Source organism: Hyperoodon ampullatus, assembly GCF_949752795.1.
Source record: "Hyperoodon ampullatus genome assembly, chromosome: 8".
In the NCBI taxonomy this organism is placed as follows: Eukaryota; Metazoa; Chordata; class Mammalia; order Artiodactyla; family Ziphiidae; genus Hyperoodon; species Hyperoodon ampullatus.
Window position 1 is genome coordinate 6,406,058 of NC_136921.1, and position 17,962 is coordinate 6,424,019.

At 45.2% G+C, this 17,962-nt stretch overlaps 1 long non-coding RNA gene across 1 annotated transcript; it reads left to right on the plus strand.

Moving 5' to 3' along the window:
• Window positions 1-7,058: 7,058 nt before the first annotated feature.
• Window positions 7,059-10,090, plus strand: LOC307056835. The gene is made up of 3 exons (XR_013811030.1): window positions 7,059-7,176; window positions 8,219-8,459; window positions 9,767-10,090. It is a non-coding gene; the product is annotated as an uncharacterized lncRNA (long non-coding RNA).
• Window positions 10,091-17,962: the final 7,872 nt, after the last annotated feature.

Below are 17,962 nucleotides of genomic sequence, written 5' to 3' on the forward strand. Positions count from 1 at the left end.
GGTTACTGACCACCTGAATAAGGAACCACAGTCAAAAAGACTAATCAAATAGGCTCCAGGCTGGGATGGCAGATCGACTATCAGAGTTTAGTTTTGTTCTCTCCAAACAACACCTTGTTACATTTTGCTAAATCAATTAAAGATTGGGGAGGAATTACAGGGGGGAGAAAGACAGAGACAGAGCCCCAGGTGAGCAGGAGAGGAGATGACAGCATGACAGCAACAACTTCGGGAGAACTGGAAAGCAGATGGATGCAGTGATTCCTGCAGAGCCTAAAAAGTGAACTCTCCACTTTCAGGAAACAGCTGAGAACCAATCTGACTCCACAAGGCATGGGAACAGGCAGCTCCAGGTACCTCTGCAGCTGGGGGTGAACCCAGGACAGCCCGTGTATGCTGACAGAGGACGATACTATCAGAGTGGAAGCCTCTGACTCCGGAGACCCACCAGGTAAGGTCAGTGTCCTCAAGTCACTGATGGATTGTCTGTCTTTCACTTGAGGACAGGACTCCTGTGTCAGCCTGGCCCACCTGGGCTTGTCTTCTGTGTGGTGATGAGGTTTCTGCTCTTCCCCCAATATCCTGGTCCCTGTCCACGTGATAACGCTTATTTTACTCTACAAAAGTGTTTGGACTTAGGCTCCTAGGCAGCTGGCGTTGAGCCAGCATGCTTAGAAGCAGAAAGTTCTGACCTGCTCTCTGACCATGTTTCTGCTGTGGTCCACAGCCCGCCCCTCCCATCTGCCTGATGCCCTAACTATGGGGTCCCTGTGGCTCCCAGAACTCATTCAAGATCTTGCTTCTGGTGCCCCCAGAAGGGGCTCTTATAAACTCTCAGGAAAGTGGAAGCCAGGCTATGCCCCAGAGATGGTTCAGTTTATTCTCCTGTGAGCCTGGCACCATCTTTTCTTTATATAATAAGCACTAAATTTGTGCTTATTACCCCATTTTTCTAAACTAAACAATACATTGCTCAGGAATATATACATAGCTGTTAAAACTATAAAGAAAAGCAAGGGCCTGTTACTGGCAAGAGGCACCAGGCAGTCCTGTAGGAGAGCTAATGCCTTATTTTTTATCACGATGGTAGATGCACAGGTGTTTGTTTTATTACTAGCTTTCAAAGTACATATGTGTTTCACACACACACACACACACACACACACACACACACACACACTGCTCTGAGCTTAGCCAGTGCTATTATTTCCCCAAGGGAGGACCAATTCAGAATCCCTGAGTAACTGAAATTCTGACCTGAACATCTGAGGAGCAGATCAGGGCTTCAGCGACCCTGCTTAGGATGTCACTCTGGGTGTCCTGCTGCAGGGACCACCCAGCCTCCCTGGTAAGGCTCCAGCTCACTGTGCTTTCACCACAGCCTCAGAAACATTGCTGGAGAAGAAGCCTCTCATCTTGGGAATCTGCCCTCCCCCAACTCCTCCCTTGTCCATCAGTGACATTTTCCCCCGTGTCTCCTTCAAAGGGCCCCACCTTTCTTCCCCTTGAAGAAATAGGGGGCAACCAACCTGCCATCCATTTGGAGGAGGCTGTGCAAGCTCCTTCGCTCTTCAGTCACTGGGTTAGTGGCATCAGAAGCCTTGACTTAGGAAGCCAGTGAAGCAAGCATTCTCATGACTGAAAATGCTACCTCCCGGCAGGGGAGAACAACTTGGGGACCAGAGTTATGGACAGTGAGGGAGCCTCCGGCGCTGGTGTCAGACTGCAGAGGGCACATCTGGGCTGTGCAGTCTCACCCAGCTTGCTTTTCTCCTCTCGGCTTGTTTCCTTGACTCTACAGCAGATACTGAGATGCAGTCCAGTGCCTGCCTCCAGATACTGTGAGGAAACAGCTCACTTAATGACATTGCACGGGATGCAGTGCTGGTGATTCTACCTGAGCAGGGCAGAGCAAGTCATTGTCACCACACACGTGCCCCAGGACAGGCTGTGGGAAGCATCACCCTGTCTTCCTGCCCTTTCTTTATCCAAGTGCCATCTCATCAGCAGACAGATGTCATGGGTGTAGTATGGGACAGACACCACTGTGATACTCACACAGACCCTGGGATCGAGAACAACCTTGTGGGGGGGTCCTCAGGACAGACCAGGAGACAAGGATTCATTTCTTAAGAGGGAGTCAGGAAGCTCGGCAGCCCCGCACATAGGCCCAGCTTCCTGGTAATTCAGGAGGAAAGATGGCAAATTGCACATCAATAGGCTCTTTTGAAAACCCCCAAGTCTTCAGAAAATAGAACACTTCACTGGGAATAAAACATCATAGCAGGAGTCAGTAGCTGACCAGATAGCTGTCTGATGTTAATCCAACATAATTGCAATAGAATATTCAAATACTGAAAGAGACTTGGAAAGGACTAGGTAGACATCAGGCATCATTTTTCATTTTTCTTTGAGTCTTAACAAAGGATCTAGCACTACCTCCTCAAGGGGAAATTGTTAGTTGGCCAAGCCACCAAGTAACTGACTTACCAGCCATTCTCCTTCTGATCTCCATGTGAATAGAAGACCTGGGTGATGTTCCCATCCCTTTCACCTATAGAACTTTGTGTTGTCCTGTTGAGAATGCAGCTCTCTTGATATGTAAACGTGGTACCTTCTAAAGGGCCACCTAGACTTGAATTATTTAAGAACCTTAACATTTTTTTCTGGGAGTTTTCTTCTGAAACTAGTGGTCCTATGTTTTTTTAACTGTTAATTTTTCTCACATGATTTATTCCTCAAATGGTTAAACTAATTGAGTGTCAGTGGAGAGGCAGGTATTATAAAAGTGTGGTTTCGAAAATGTGGATGGTAATCTTGCTTCTTGGACCGGAATCCCACTCTGGACCCCATGGTGTGAACAGTGCCACAAAAATGTCTGGATCTCTGTGAACCAACTTACCTTTTCCTGCTCTGAGTTACTCTGGGAGCTTAGGGGATCCTGGCTGATGGGGTGAATGGGTTCCACCGTGGTAAGACACACGATTCGCTCACAGTTTAATAATTCAACAAGAATACGCTTGTAGTCCAAGGTATTATGGCTAAAGGGCATTTTGTGGATACTGGGAATTTGTGCAGACCAGGTTGTCAAGAAAACTGCCCTTTGTGGTAAATTCTAATCTACTTGAGACTCCGTTTTCTTTCTACTGGGCTGCAGATGAACTACTGCAGCCAAGAAGCACCATCATTGGCATGGAAAGAAACACACTGCTTCCCTTCACTGATGTAGCCTTAAAAAGAGACATGTGTGGGCTTCCCTGGTGGTGCAGGGGTTGAGAGTCCGCCTGCCGATGCAGGGAACGTGGGTTCGTGCCTCGGTCCGGGAAGATCCCACATGCCGCGGAGCGGTTGGGCCCGTGAGCCACGGCCACTGAGCCTGCACGTCCGGAGCCTGTGCTCCGCAACGGGAGAGGCCGCAACAGTGAGAGGCCCACGTACCACAAAAAAAAAAAAAAAGAGAGAGAGACATGTGCCATTGTTTTCATGGACAGACATAGAAAAAAGCTGGCGGAGAGGTTTTGGGCTCATTTCTCTGTCTTGAACGTCTCTCAGTTTCAGCAGCGCCTTTTGTGTTTATAGGTTCTCTTTGCCTGATATATTTTTCTTAAACCCTTCTGAGCTCTCCTGACCTTTTTCGTCTCCTGGCCTTGATGCCAATTTGACCTTTGGTGACTCTGAGACAAGCTGCCTGTAGCCCCAGGGAGGTTAGCAATCCAGTGTCCCAAAAGGTAATTTTTACAGGAAGAAAAAGTAAGAGCTCTCTTGCTTGGGATGGAATGCTACAGCAACCAGGAAATCTGGGATTTCATTCACTGGGGATTTCGGGCTGAGGAAGAAATTGCTGAGGCCTCAGCCTTTAGCTTTCAATATCGTAGCAGGGAAATACATTGGTTCAGCTTCACCAGCACTCAGCTCTCAGGGCAGAGTGATGGGAAAGGCACCAGGCTTACTCAGGGGGCCCGAGTTCTAACCCTGGCTCTGCCTTCAGGAGCACCTATGTAATTTGTAGGGTCCAGGGCAAAGAAAATGCGGGGCCTTTTGTTAAAAAATTATTAAGAATTTCAAGATGGCAACAGCAGATCATGAAAACTAAGCACAGGGTCCTTCTAAGCACACATCCCTGGGTAACCGCATGGGTGGCACGCCCAAGATGCAGGTCCTGCTGTATGACCTTGAGCCCTTGGGGTGTGTGGCCTTAAGCAAGTCACAATACCTCAACCTCTCACGTGGAAAATGAGGGCATAGGACAAAGAGAGTTTTCCAATAAGTGCCCCACAGTAAGGGGTTTCACAATGAGTGCTGGAGGTGGGGGGGCAACGGGGCCAGCACCGTGAGCAGCCTTAGGATGGGGGAACGTCTAATGGTGTGTTTGGGGGTGGGGAGCCCAGCAAATCATACCCTGAGTTAGGAACACCTGAGAGAGACCAAGGAGGAGCATGTGAGGACCAACCAAGCAACACCTCTGGCAGTGATACAGCTGATTACAGAGAGCGGGGCCCAGGTGTGCAACCACAACGGGCTTCCTGCCACTGGTCCCCAGAAGAGACAGACAGGGCACACCATCCCAGGAGGCATGGGCAGGTGGTCCTGGGAGACCCGAGCTCTGTGCTTCATAGAACAAGTGAGCTTCAGGCAGTGGCTTAGCTGCCGAGGTGGGGAGCGATCGTCTAAAGCTGTCTTATCAATTCCTCTCCCAACTCGCCAATCAGATAAATCCCTCAACCTCCACCGGAAGTCCTGAGAGGCCAGGAGTGTTACATCAGTAGCAACTTCACCTGAAGGAAATCTCCAAAGCAGGCAAGGTACCCCAAAAGGTGTTAAACAGGAACTGTCGTGATGCCCATATTTTTCCCAAGGAGCATTTCTTTCGACAGCAGGTCACTCCTTTTGTCTGGAACACCTTGTTCCTCCCCCATCTACCTGGATGCCTCCAATTTGTCTTTCAAGACTCATTTTGGACCCTCCCCCTCCGGGGGCTCTGTTAACACCCCAGGGTTTACGGCTCATAAACCTTCATGAGGAACGCTGCTGTCTAATAGTATTTTCTGCCTTCTCACCATTTAGGCTGACGTTCCCTGAAGACAGCAGGTAGACTCACTGCGTCTGGCACACAGTATGATCTCCCTAATTTTTCATTAAACTGATGAATAAGTGAATGAGCTCGGAGCCCAGCAGGGAGCTCCTTATCTTAGCCAAAGCATTCGAGGGCAAATTCCTCCCTCACCCCCATTGTTGCTCTCACATAGCAGGACATGAACAAGCAGAACACGGAGGCCGTTGATGCAGAAACACAGAGCCGGGGCTGGAAACCTGCCATTCTCGGCCCAGGATGCTCACCCCATACAACAGGGAATAACCTCTTTTCAGTGCTTGGTGGATGGAGGGTGCATCTTGCTGTCGTGGTGAAGGAGAGGAGAGGGTGCAGGCGGTCCTGAGGGTCTTGGGTGAATGTCACATGGGGAGGGCTATTCCCTGGAGTAAAAGAACCCGGATCTAAAGACGAGCTCCCTCACTCTGTCGTGTGGGGGCCGAATGCAGGATCTGTCCCACTCTGACATCATGCCTCTTGAGCGGCGTAATGGAAAGTGGTTGCGGCTGTGGCTTCAGAGACCCCAGGCCACATCCAGGCTTTGTTGGTTACTCTCCCCTGGGAGCATGGGACAGACCTGGACCCATCAGAGTCCTAGCAACTGCATCCTGGAAAGTGAGGACAATAATGCCTGTTTCAGTGGGTGACCAAAGACAAAATGAGTGTGCGTTTTAAAGTAGTTGGCACTTAAAAGCAGAAACGTAGAGAACAAATGTATGGATACCACGAGGGGAAGGGGGGTGGGATGAACTGGGATTGACATATATACACCATTGATACTACGTATAAAATAGATAACTAATGAGAACCTACTGTGCAGTACAGGGAACTCTACTCAATGCTCTGTGGTGACCTAAATGGGAGGGAAATCTAAAAAAAGAGGCGATATATGTATACGTAGAGCTGATTCACTTTACTGTAGAAAAGAAACTAACACAACATTGTAAAACAACTATACTCCAATAAAAATTAATTTAAAAAAAGACCTTTTGAAATTAAAGGTCATTTTTGAAGTTAGAACCAACAAGACTTGCTGGTGCGTTGGATTTGGAGACCGAAGGCTGCTCTTTAGTCCTCCCCGTGGGGTCCGCTGAGGCTTCCCTGAGACCCGCAGCCCAGCTTCTCCCTCTGTCCCTCCGGCTGCCCTCCCCTCCCTTCCACGGCACTGACCCCAGGAGACTCCCCCATAAATCTCCGGCCATGGGTCTCCACTCACGTGGCTTCCGGCTTCCGGAACAGATGGGTAGAGTTTGGATGAGTAGATCCTGAAGCTACAGACACACCAGATAGGGGTCCTAGTACAATTACAGGTGCATAGAGAATTGATGAAGCCCACAAAAAGGCCTGCAGGTTGCTGGGGAGGGCACAGAGCTGGCCGCCGCTGTCCTGATCCACAGTGGGTCTGAGGCCATTGTTCCGGCTTTCTCTTGAATACTGACTTCTGAATCTGCCACAAACCGGCAGTGTGAGATAAAATGACAAAGCAAAGAAACACAAACACAAAACAAAACAAAGAACTTGTCTAAGCTTTCAAATAAAAAATGATGACTGATCATCAGTGAATGAATACATGCCTTCTATTCATTGACACTTAACTTCTTCCTGAGACCTAGGAAACATCCCAGTCTTGCAGGCAGCGTGCAGTTTATCTTGTGGAGGAATTATTTCCTAGACACATGACTAATGGGTGATTTGGGTGTGATCCCTGTTTTCCTGGCCACATGACCAAGGGGAACACCGGGGTCAAGCTAGAGGTCATAAACAGTTTTCCTAGGGCTCTGCTGACACTCACCGTTCTGGGAACTTCATTCCCAGATTCTATAAGTCTCCCCTCCCAGCTCTTTCAAGAGGACCGCAGGGCTCTCTCAGCTGCTGTGATCAGCAATAGTGGAAGCTCGCCTCCCTGCCAGGTCCTAAGCGGTGAGCTGTCACTGGGGCCACAGAGTCTGGAAGCTGCTGTAGGTGGAGGCTGCTGTCTGCCGCTGCTCCTTGCCACGCCTGGGCGGAGGCTGCCAGTACCAGCGCCAAGTGCCCGGGGCTGCCCGAGGATCCGGGGGGCAAAACCCTCCATCACTCATGGACACCAGGTGAGCTGCAGGCAGGGCTCTGTGCTTCCAGGTCATTGGGTCACTCCTTAGTACAGGCGCTGCCTGTGTGGTGCTCTGGGGATGTGCCCGTCACTAAGCACAGCCCCACCTTCAAGGGCCTCCCAGGACCCAGGGGCATTTCCACTGTGGCGTCCTCAGTGCTTTGATAGAATCAAGCAGAGGAGCGTCCACCGCAGCTTTGGGGGTTCAAGGCTCCCCAGCAGAGAGCCTGAGATGTGAGCATTGGGAATGAGTCATCCAGGTGAGAGGTGGGTAGGAAATAGAGAGCTCCAGACAGGGTGGGGGGCCCGCCTTTGTGCTAGGCTCGTCAAGACCTCAACACACCGCTTCCCTGCCCCCCTACAGAGATGCAGGCACAGCACCTCCCTGCACCCTCACTCATCCTTCCTGAGGAGGGAGCTATGGGGCAGACCATGTTCAAAATAACCCTTCCCCTCCGGGCTGTGGATTAAGTGGATGTGCCTGATCTTTCTGGAGGGCTGTTAATCCATTGTGCAAACAGCCCGGCTGGCCTCCCCACAGGAGCTCCTGGAACCCCCAGGTCTTCCTGGCAATGGAGTGGACCCCGAGCCCAGTTTAGCCCTTTGAGGGTCTCAAAAACCCCTTTGTTCCAGAATGTTCTTTATGATACACCTAGCACCAAACCATAAAACCTGTGCAAGGAAGTCCAGTGTAAGGAGTTCCGTCTCTTTTCTCCACAACGATGGCCTCAGTGCTTTTACTAAAATGTCAGTTATCAGCATCTTCCAGTTCCACCATTATTCCCCCAGACCTGTCTGACTGGGGCCCTAAATGTGAGTTTATCAGGTAACCAGCTCCACGCACGTGGCCTTGGTTCACACGGAGATCCTTGCCAGTTTCCTAAGCCCTTGCACCAGAGACTGATTTGAGTTGTCCCAAATCTTAGTGATAGGCTTGGAGCCAGAATATGATGCCTTTATTTTTTTTATTTGATATTTTGATTTATATATTTGAAAAAGGAATAAAAACATGTTCTAAAAAGTCCCTCAAAACTGAACAGCGTATGGGCTTCCCTGGTGGCGCAGTGGTTGAGAGTCCGCCTGTCGATGCAGGGGACACGGGTTCGTGTCCCGGTCCGGGAGGATCCCACGTGCCGTGGAGCGGCTGGGCCCGTGAGCCATGGCCGCTGAGCCTGCGCGTCCGGAGCCTGTGCTCCGCAACGGGAGAGGCCACAACAGTGAGAGGCCCACGTACTGCAAAAAAAAAAAAAAAAAAAAAAAAAACTGAACAGCGTAGAAAAGGTAAGTCTTTTGATGGGTCTGGCCTTCTGAGCCTTCTCCCTCCCCAGTGTGAACATGTTGCCGGTTTTCCGTGGATCCCTGCAGACACAGGTAAACACGCTGACAGTCACACACTCCATAAGGATGTATCAGACACTTTCTCGTGCTGGCCTGGGCCCAAAGAGGCAGAGAACTGCTTTCTTAGACCAGAGCCTGGAGGAGGATGGGGACACCGGTGCACCACGTCAGTGACCAATTATGATGGCGATGAGCCCAGCAGGAGGACACTCACGCCCTCACTGCCTTCCCTGCATCCCAGGTCTCCTTGCTCGGGGACCAGCTTGGGGACCATCCGTCCTTTGCATGGGCCCGGAAACGGGACTGTCTTGCATCATATCACTCCTCAGTTCTGTTCATCCAGGGTTTCTCCACTGCGGCACTGTTGACATTTTGGCCCACATCACTCTTTGTGGAGTGGCCATCTTGTGCAGGTAGGATGTCGAGTTACATCCTTGGCCTCTACCCACTAGGTACCTCCCTTCCCAGGTGTGACAACAAAAATGTTCTCCAGAATTTGCCAAATGTCCCTTGAGGGTCTAAATCGCCCCAGGTTGAGAACCACTGGGTTATTTTTATCTCCTAAATCTGCCCACTTACTTTCCCTTATTTCCACCTTTGCCACCCTGTCTGGTCTACCTGACGGTCACTACGTTTGCAGTCTAGCTGCTCCACATTTTATTATTCCTACTGCAGCTACGTTGATATTTTCTAAGTCTGATCATATCACTCTCTGCTTCCAATGTTTCAGTGGTTCCCATTGCTCTTAAGACAAAGCACCAAATCTTCCACAAGATCCACAAACCCCCATACCGTGAGGTGCACACGTGGCCCCAGGCCCATCTTGCCTTACACTCTTCGTTTCAGGCACATTGGTCTTTGAGTTTCAAATACTCTTAGAACTCAGGATCCTCCTCCATCCAGGCTCCCCTCCCCCCAGCTTATTACCCGAGTGAAGTGGTGAATGGAGCATATGCTGCTATTTTTCCAGCATCATGCCCATTCCCCACACCTGTGCCCCATACCTGCACAGGTTCCCTTTCCACCTCATTTAGAGAAGCCCCTTGTTCTTTGCATGTTTGTGGGTGGAGGGAGGGCAGAGAGAGAAGGCAGGTTCTCCAAAGAATAGCCTTGGAAACGTTCAAAACTTCACCCAAGGGGTTTTCCAAAGAGAGGGCTATTTTTTGTGAACCTTCAGCGTTAATTTGGTTTTAGTCCAGATACAATTTTGGAAGGAGAGAAACATTAATTCTGTCTGACTTGCTACGTAGGAGGAGTCTTCAATGTCACAGACTGATGAAATAAATCGTAACAAACGAGCGGAAGGTGGTCCCTTGAGATGAGAGTCGAGCAGGTCACACCTGGGCAGGTCACACCTGGGAAGGCTCTGATTTGAACAATGGGGGCAGTCACTTCCCAGGCCAAGCCACTGGGCACCTAGAATCCAGATCAGAGTCAGCACATCCTGGACTTAATTGTAATTTTAAACCTTTTTCTTGAAAAATTGTTTATTATTTACTGTATAACTATATATTTGTTGCCAAAATTTTGAGAAACACACAAAATAGAAAGAAGCAAATTAAATCACCAATAATTTCTCCTCACAGTTCTTGTCAATTGGTTCATGTCCTTTGTTTCTTTTAATTTTTAACTAAGGAATAGGAGTATATGTTGCATGTTGTTCTGTAGGGTTTTGGTTTTTTTTTGTCATTTTTGTTTTGTTTTTTTGGCTGCACCATGCAGCATGCAGGATCTTAGTTCCCCAGCGAGGGATCAAACCCGAGCCCCCTGCATTGGAAACGTAGAGTCTTAACCACTGGGCCATCAGGGAAGTCCTCTGTAGTCTGCTTTTGCACTTAAGTTATAATTTCCGCATTTCCCAGTGCCATTTCAGAGTCTCTGAAAATGTGATTTACATGAACGTAGTGACCTACCTTGTGGATGTTACTGAATGATCTCAGGGCATTGAAATCACTAAGAAAAATTTGCCAATCTTGGCACTTGCAAGGAATTAAACGCTTCTTCCTCATCAGAGTTATTCAGAAATGTGTTTAAAGTTTTCTAATTATTTTTGTTGTGTTTTCTTAAATTTTAGTTACTAATTTCTAGTCTAATTGCTTAGTTCATACAAAATAGCCACTTTTGTAATTCATGGCTTTCCTATGTGTTATTTAATAGTCACTTTTGTAAATATCCCATAGATGTTTGAAAGAAGCTACATTTTTGTTTTGAGTGTATAGCTTTTAATCATTATCCCTTAATCAGCCATATTATTTTATTATCCAAAATTTCAGTGTTTCTTGGGAGGAATTGTGAGATTGAAACTGACACATATACACTATTGATACTATGTATAAAATAGACAACTCATGAGAATATACTGTATAGCACAGGGAACTCTACTTAATGCTCTGTGGTGACCAAAATGGGAAGGAAATCCAAAAAAGAGGGGATATATGTATATGTATAGCTGATTCACTTTGCTGTACAGTAGAAACTAACACAACAATGTAAAGCAACTATACTCCAATAAAAATTAATTTAAAAAAACACTAAAAAATATTTCTATGCTTCTTAAAATGTTCTATCCTTTCTTGACTTGCAGAAGAAATCTTATCTTGGTTTGCTAAAATCTCCTGCTACAAATGTTTTCGTAGTGAATTTCTACTTAGATTTTAAGTTTCTTCTTTAAATATGTCAATGCTATTTTATTTGGCACATAAAGATTCATGATCACTAGTTTTCATCATAATTATATCTTTATCAACATGAAATAATCTTTCCTGTTTAACAATTTCCCCTGCATCTCATTTTGTCTGATATAATTTTTGAAAATCGTGCTTTACTGTATTTGTGTGTGCCTAATATATCTTTGTCACCTTAAAAAAAATCTGTCTGTCCTTTCATTTTAGGTGAGTCTCATAACAACAATACACATTTAAATTTTCTTTCTGATCCAGTCTCTTAGTCTCTGAAAAGGAGACTTTATTTTGTTAATTGTCTCAAAAAGTATGCTTGCCCTTACTTTTGCCATCTTGTTTTTATGCTTTTTGGGTTTTTTGTGCATCCTTGAGATTTCCTTTCTTTTCTATCTTTTGCTCTCTGGTGTACCTTTTCTTCTTACTATAATTTGGAAGATATATATCCTATCCACATCCCCAGCCCCAGAGGCTTTTTTAAAAACTGAGAGATAATTGACACATAACACCATGTAAGTTTGAGATGATGCATTTATACATTGCAATATTATGACAATAGTGTTAGATAGCCCCTTTATCATGTCCCTGTTTTTAATTCTACTAACGTTACCTCCAAATTGTAAAATACTTCACCATCTGCCCAAACCTGACATCTCTTTGCTGACTTCTATCTACTAAAATGACATTGTTTGCCTGCATTTAGAACCAGGCTGTGGAAGCTGAGCTGTAGAAAGCTCCAGCATCCACCCCTGACCCCTCCCTGTCTGCTCTGGTGCTGACAGAGGCTTCTTGGAGCCTTAGGGGGAGGGAAGGCCATTAGCCACAATTCTGGTGTCAGTAGGTGTTCAACAAGGCCTTTCCTGCCAGGAAGAGGAGGAGTATTTCCAGAAGACCAGGAGTTTCAGGTTGCCCCACTGGTGGGTGCACTCTAAAAAATACAGATTAGCAGGACTGTTGGCGGTTGGGAGAAGGAAGTAACCATCTTCACCTTGGGAGGCAACGTCTGGGAAGGGCCCGGCTCCCTCTTGTCTGACTCAGAGCGCTGTTTCAGAAGCTACATTGTGCATCAGCTAATGAGCATTCCTCATTCTCATCTGCACCATCATTGGCAGAAATCCCTCCTCTACTGGGGTGAAGCTTTCATGGATATTGTTAGCTTCTGGTGCAGTTGCAATTTTGCATGTGCCTTCATGGGTCTTTTAGTGGGAGGATAGGAGAGGATGAATCAGGCAATCGGGCACATGCTATGAGCTGCCGTGTTAATCTAGGAGTTTGCAGGTTTGGCTCTGAGTGACAGAGTGGACCATGATGCTTTCCGTGTTTGTTCCAAAGAGCTTATGGTTCTCATTTCAGCAGATACTGCAGTCCTACGTTTCCCAAAGCATGTGTTCAGGAGAATGAGATAACAAAGCACACCGCATTTGGAAAAAATAAAAGCAGGGGAGGGAAAAGGAGGACATGGTTAGCCTTACTGGGGAAACAACGCACCCTGTGTCCGTTGGATATTCAAGATATACCTCAGTGTCTTAAAGTCTAGCAGTTCCTGCAGCAAACTGATTTAACTTTATTTAGACCAGCACATCTCAATACTTGGCTTTGAAACCTTTTTGGTAGGGCACCTGGGAATGTCTAACAGAACTGGTATTTTTCCCTCAGTACTTATTGCAGTATTATTTACAGTAACCAAGGCACAGAGGCAATCTAGATGTCCATTGACAGAGGAATGGATAAAGAAGATGTGACATATATATATACAATGGAGTACTACTCAGCCATAAAAAAGAATGAAATAATGCCATTTGCAGCAACAACATGGATGGACTTAGAGATGATCATACTAAGTGAAGTAAGTCAGAAAGAGAAAGACAAATACCATATGATATCACTTACATGTGAAATCAAAAAAAAAAAGATACAAATGAACTTATATGCAAAACAGAAACAGACCCACAGACATAGAAAACAAACTTATGGATACCAAAGGGGAAAAGGGGGAAGGGATAAATTAGGAGTTTGGGATTATCATATACACACCACTATATATAAAATAGATCTATAACAAGGGTCAACTGTATTGCACAGGGAACTATACTCAATACTTTGTAATAACCTATAAGGTAAAAGAACCTGAAAAAGAATATATGTGTGTATATATATATATACACACACATAACTGAATAATTTTGCTGTACACCAGAAACTAACACAACATCGTAAATCAACTATACTTCAATTAAAAAAATAACTTACTTAAAAAAAAAGAACTGGTGTTTTTCCAGGAGGCGTGTGAGGATCTGTGGTCACGGTATGGGTGTGAGAGAGTCTGGAACAGAAGGCAGCCCTGTCCCTCCAGCTGCTGCCCGGTTTCACCAAAGCCCTGGCCTGAGAGCCTAGTTAAGGACACATGGCTTGTTGACTCTTCTAGATTATTCATATTAGTTAGATCCTCAGAAACCAAGATACCTAGAGCATGTTTTCTTAACCTTCCGCAGAACCAGCGTTACTGATTTATAATTAACAATATGTTTTCAAACCACAACTGAAAACGCTGACTTTGGTGTTACTCAATCTACAAGCAAAATCTTTAGGGAAGTATTTCATCACAAGTAGAGTTTCATGACAAACACAGATAGATGTGTCTCATTTCCTTTTCAGCTATTGAATATCATCTAGTTTTTTTCTCTTGGCCTTGGTTACTAGGAAACTCCGAAACAAATACAGGGTCCCTCCTCCAAGTTACTTTCTCAGTTGTCTGGAAACATCAGATTTCTCTGTTCATTTGGGATAATCTCTGAGTTTTTCCCCAGCTTTATTAAGATATAACTGACATATAATACTGTGTAACTTTAAGCTGTGCAACGTGATGATTTCACATATTGTGAAATGATGACCTCAATAAGGTTAGCACATCTGTCACCTCCCGTAGTAACCATTTTTATATTTGGGTGTAATGGGAACTTTTAAGGTCTACTCTCCTAGCAACTTTCAAGTACATGATACAGTGTTAACTATAGTCACTGTGCTATACATTAGATCCCCAAAACTTACCCATCCTATTACTGGAAGTTTGTACCCTTTGATCACCTTCACTCATCCCCCTCACGCGCCACTGTCCCTGGCAGCCACCTCGCTACCCTAGGTTTCTATGAGTTTGCAACCTCTGAATTTTTAAATCCTCAGTTCTCCTGTTTTACCTTATGATTGTTTTAAATAAATTTATTTATTTATTTATATTTATTTAATGTTTGGCTGTATTTGGTCTTCACTGCTGTGCGCGGGCTTTCTCTAGTAGCGGTGAGCGGGGGCTACTTTTCGTTGTTGTGCACAGGCTTCTCATGGCAGTGGCTTCTCTTCTTGCAGAGCATGGGCTCTAGGAGAGCAGGCTTCAGTAGTTGTGGTGCATGGGCTCAGTAGTTGTGGCTCGCGGGCTTCATTGCTCCGAGGCATGTGGGATCTTCCCAGACCAGGGCTTGAACCCATGTCCCCTGCATTGGAAGGCGGATTCTTAACCACTGAGCCAGCAGGGAAGTCCCATGATTATTTCTTATACCGTCAAGAATCCCTTTAGAACCAAGTAGTATTTAGATTCTGTATCTTCCTGTACTGATTTGTAAAAAGGAAGTCAAGAAAAAGCTAACGTTTCCCAGTACAGACACTAGAAACATGTGCCTGGCATTGGAATGCATGAATCAACAGCACAAACAGTAATGTTAACAAAGAAAAAGAATCTGGTAGGTTTATTTTTCAGTGTCAACAAAATCTTGAACTATTCTGATTCAATATTTTAAGCCCCAAGATCATTCTGATACTGATTTATTTTCATTTCCATAACTACAGCCAGTTGGAGTTTTTCTCATTTTTTCCCTTTATTATGGAAGTTTTAAACATACCCCAAAGCTGAAAACTGTAATAAACCTCCATGGGCCCATTTACCAGCTTCAAGTTCGCCCATCGTCATCATTTTCCTAATCTCGTCTCATGTTGTTTTACATGAGACGAGATTAGGAATGAAAAAAAAAATTTAAAGGAAATCTCTAAATCATGGTTTTTACACACATATATCTGTAACAGATGACCTTTCTTTAGCATAATCACCATGCCATCATCACACTCTTAAAAATTAACAATAATTTTTAATATCTTATGCTCATTCCATAATCAAATGTCTCCAGTTTTCTCAAAAATCTCTTTTCATAGCTGGTTTGTTCAAGTCAGATTCCCCCATAAGGTCCACACACTGCACTTGGTTGTTATGTTGGAGATAGTCTTAGTATCGTTTGGAACGAGAGGTGGGCAAGGAGGTAAAAGCGTTTTCTCCGATGATGTAAGAACTCATTAAGAGTTCTCATTAAGAGCTCTGCAGAACACGTCATAAAACAGTTTCCCTTTTATCCTAAATATTACGTTGGACAAGTGTAGGGGAGTAAAAAGTTTTCCCTCACCCTGTTAGGGTCCTTGACGGGATCTGAAAATTAAACTGACAAAGACAGATTAATAGGAGAAAGCATACAAATTTATTTAGTTTAAGTTTTACGTGACACGCTAGCCTTCATAAAGAAATGAAGACCCTAAGAAACAATTCAACCTGAGTGTTTCTACGCTGGGTTCAGTGAAGAGTGGGCAGCCATGGAAATGCCAGAACAAAGGATGTGAGCTAAGGATAGGTAAGTGGGAGAAAGAGCAAGGCCTGTTCGTTTGGAATCTTCTCGGTGTCCCTCAGTCTTGGAGATAAGGATGCTCCTTTCCTGAAGGTATAGGGAGGGCACTTGGCCCAGAGCATCTATGACCTGCTTCTGGGTAAGGTCCCAGAGTTCTTCCTGCACCTACTGTTTTCTTAAACCCCTTTACCTTAAAATATTTAATATGCCAAGGTGTCATGTTTAGGGGTAGTACATCCTAAACACCATCATGAGAAAATAAAAAATTATAATATTGTCAAAATTACACACCATTTTTATTTAAATAGCAAACACAGTACACAGTGAATTCCATATTCTCTTTTTATCAGTCGATGCGATACCAAAACCATTTCTGTGTTGCTAGAACCTGTATAATTATCATTGTTAATAGGCTCATATTATTTCAGTTCCTTGGCCACTATTCCATTGCTTTAGCCATTTTGGAGCACCGGCTCAATCCATCAGCTATATTGGAAGGGGGATGCTAGCCAAGGCTGGAAATTTTTGCCTCCCTCCTGGCTTTTAACCCTACATTTGACATTGCTTATGGGTCTATGGAGGCGAAGAAGAAGAGTGCAGGTAGGCGGGCAGGGGGAGTCGAGTGAAGGTAGCCATTTGCCTGGGGTGCATTTGAAAGGTGTGTTTTCCTTCTATCCTCTGAGATGAGGTACCCTCTCCATTTAGGGCCAGCCCTGGGAAAGTGTGTGCTCACCCTCCTCTGAGACTATTCGTAGTTAGAGAAGAGACCAAAATCTGCCAGTTCCGTGTGTTAATGAAAAGACTGGAGTGTGCAGGCCCCAAGCAGCAAGGAGTGGATATGGACCACAGCCAGCTGTGCAGAGGACACCTCCCATACTGTTCTCAGAGGGGGTAAATGGGTGACGGACCTGGAGTTCCGGGTCTACAGAGAGTCAAAGTACTTAATGTCAAATAATGTGATATCGGGCTTCCCTGGTGGCGCAGTGGTTGAGAATCCGCCTGCCAATGCAGGGGACACGGGTTCGATCCCTGGTCCGGGAAGATCCCACATGCTGTACAGCAACTAAGCCCTGTGTGCTACAACAACTGAGCCTGTGTGCTGCAACTACTGAAGCCTGTGTGCCTAGAGCCCATGCTCTGCAACAAGAGAAGCCACCGCAGTATGAAGCCAGTGCACGTCAACGAAGAGTAGCCCCGCTCGCCGCAACTAGACAAACCCTGTGCGCAGCAAAGAAGACCCAACACAGCCAAAAATAAATAAATAAATATATTAAAAAAATAATGTGATATCTTCTTTCTTTCTTTCTTTCTTTCTTTCTTTCTTTCTTAACAGAAGTATAGTTGATTTACAATGTTGTGCTAATTTCTGCTGTACAGCAAAGTGACTCAGTTATACATACGCATACGTTCTTTTTTATATTCTTTTCCATTATGGTTTATCCCAGGACATTGACTATAGTTCCCTATGCTATACAGTAGGACATTGTTGTTTATCCACCCTGTATATAATAGTTTGCATCTGCTGACCCCCAACTCCCAGTCCAATACTCCCCCACCCCCCCTCCCTTGGCAACCACAAGTCTGTTCTCTATGTGTGTGAGTCTATTTCTGCTTTGTAGATAGGTTCACTTGTGTCATATTTTAGGTTCCACTTATAAGTGATATCATATGGTATTTGTCTTTCTCTGTCTGACTTACTTCACTTAGTATAATAATCTCTAGGTTCATCCATGTTGCTGCAAATGGCATTATTTCATTCTTTTTTATGGCTGAGTAGTATTCCATCGTATATATGTACCACATCTTCTTTATCCATTCATATATCGATGGACATAAATATTGCCATATCTTCTCAATCATTAATTAGTCATCTTAGAATAACCCTGTACTCAAAGACTGGTCTTGCCCATTGTAATCTGCAGGAAAAAAGCACCAGCACCTCATTTATTGTGGCAAATGGTGTATTCCACATCAAATGAGGAGCACCATCTGGGTGTCTTTCATGGAGACAATTGTAAGCAATAATATTTAGATAATATTATTTTTTATTGTCATCAAAAAAGGACTTTCTAGGAATTTTGGGGGCATTTAGATATTTTGGAGGTTGAAT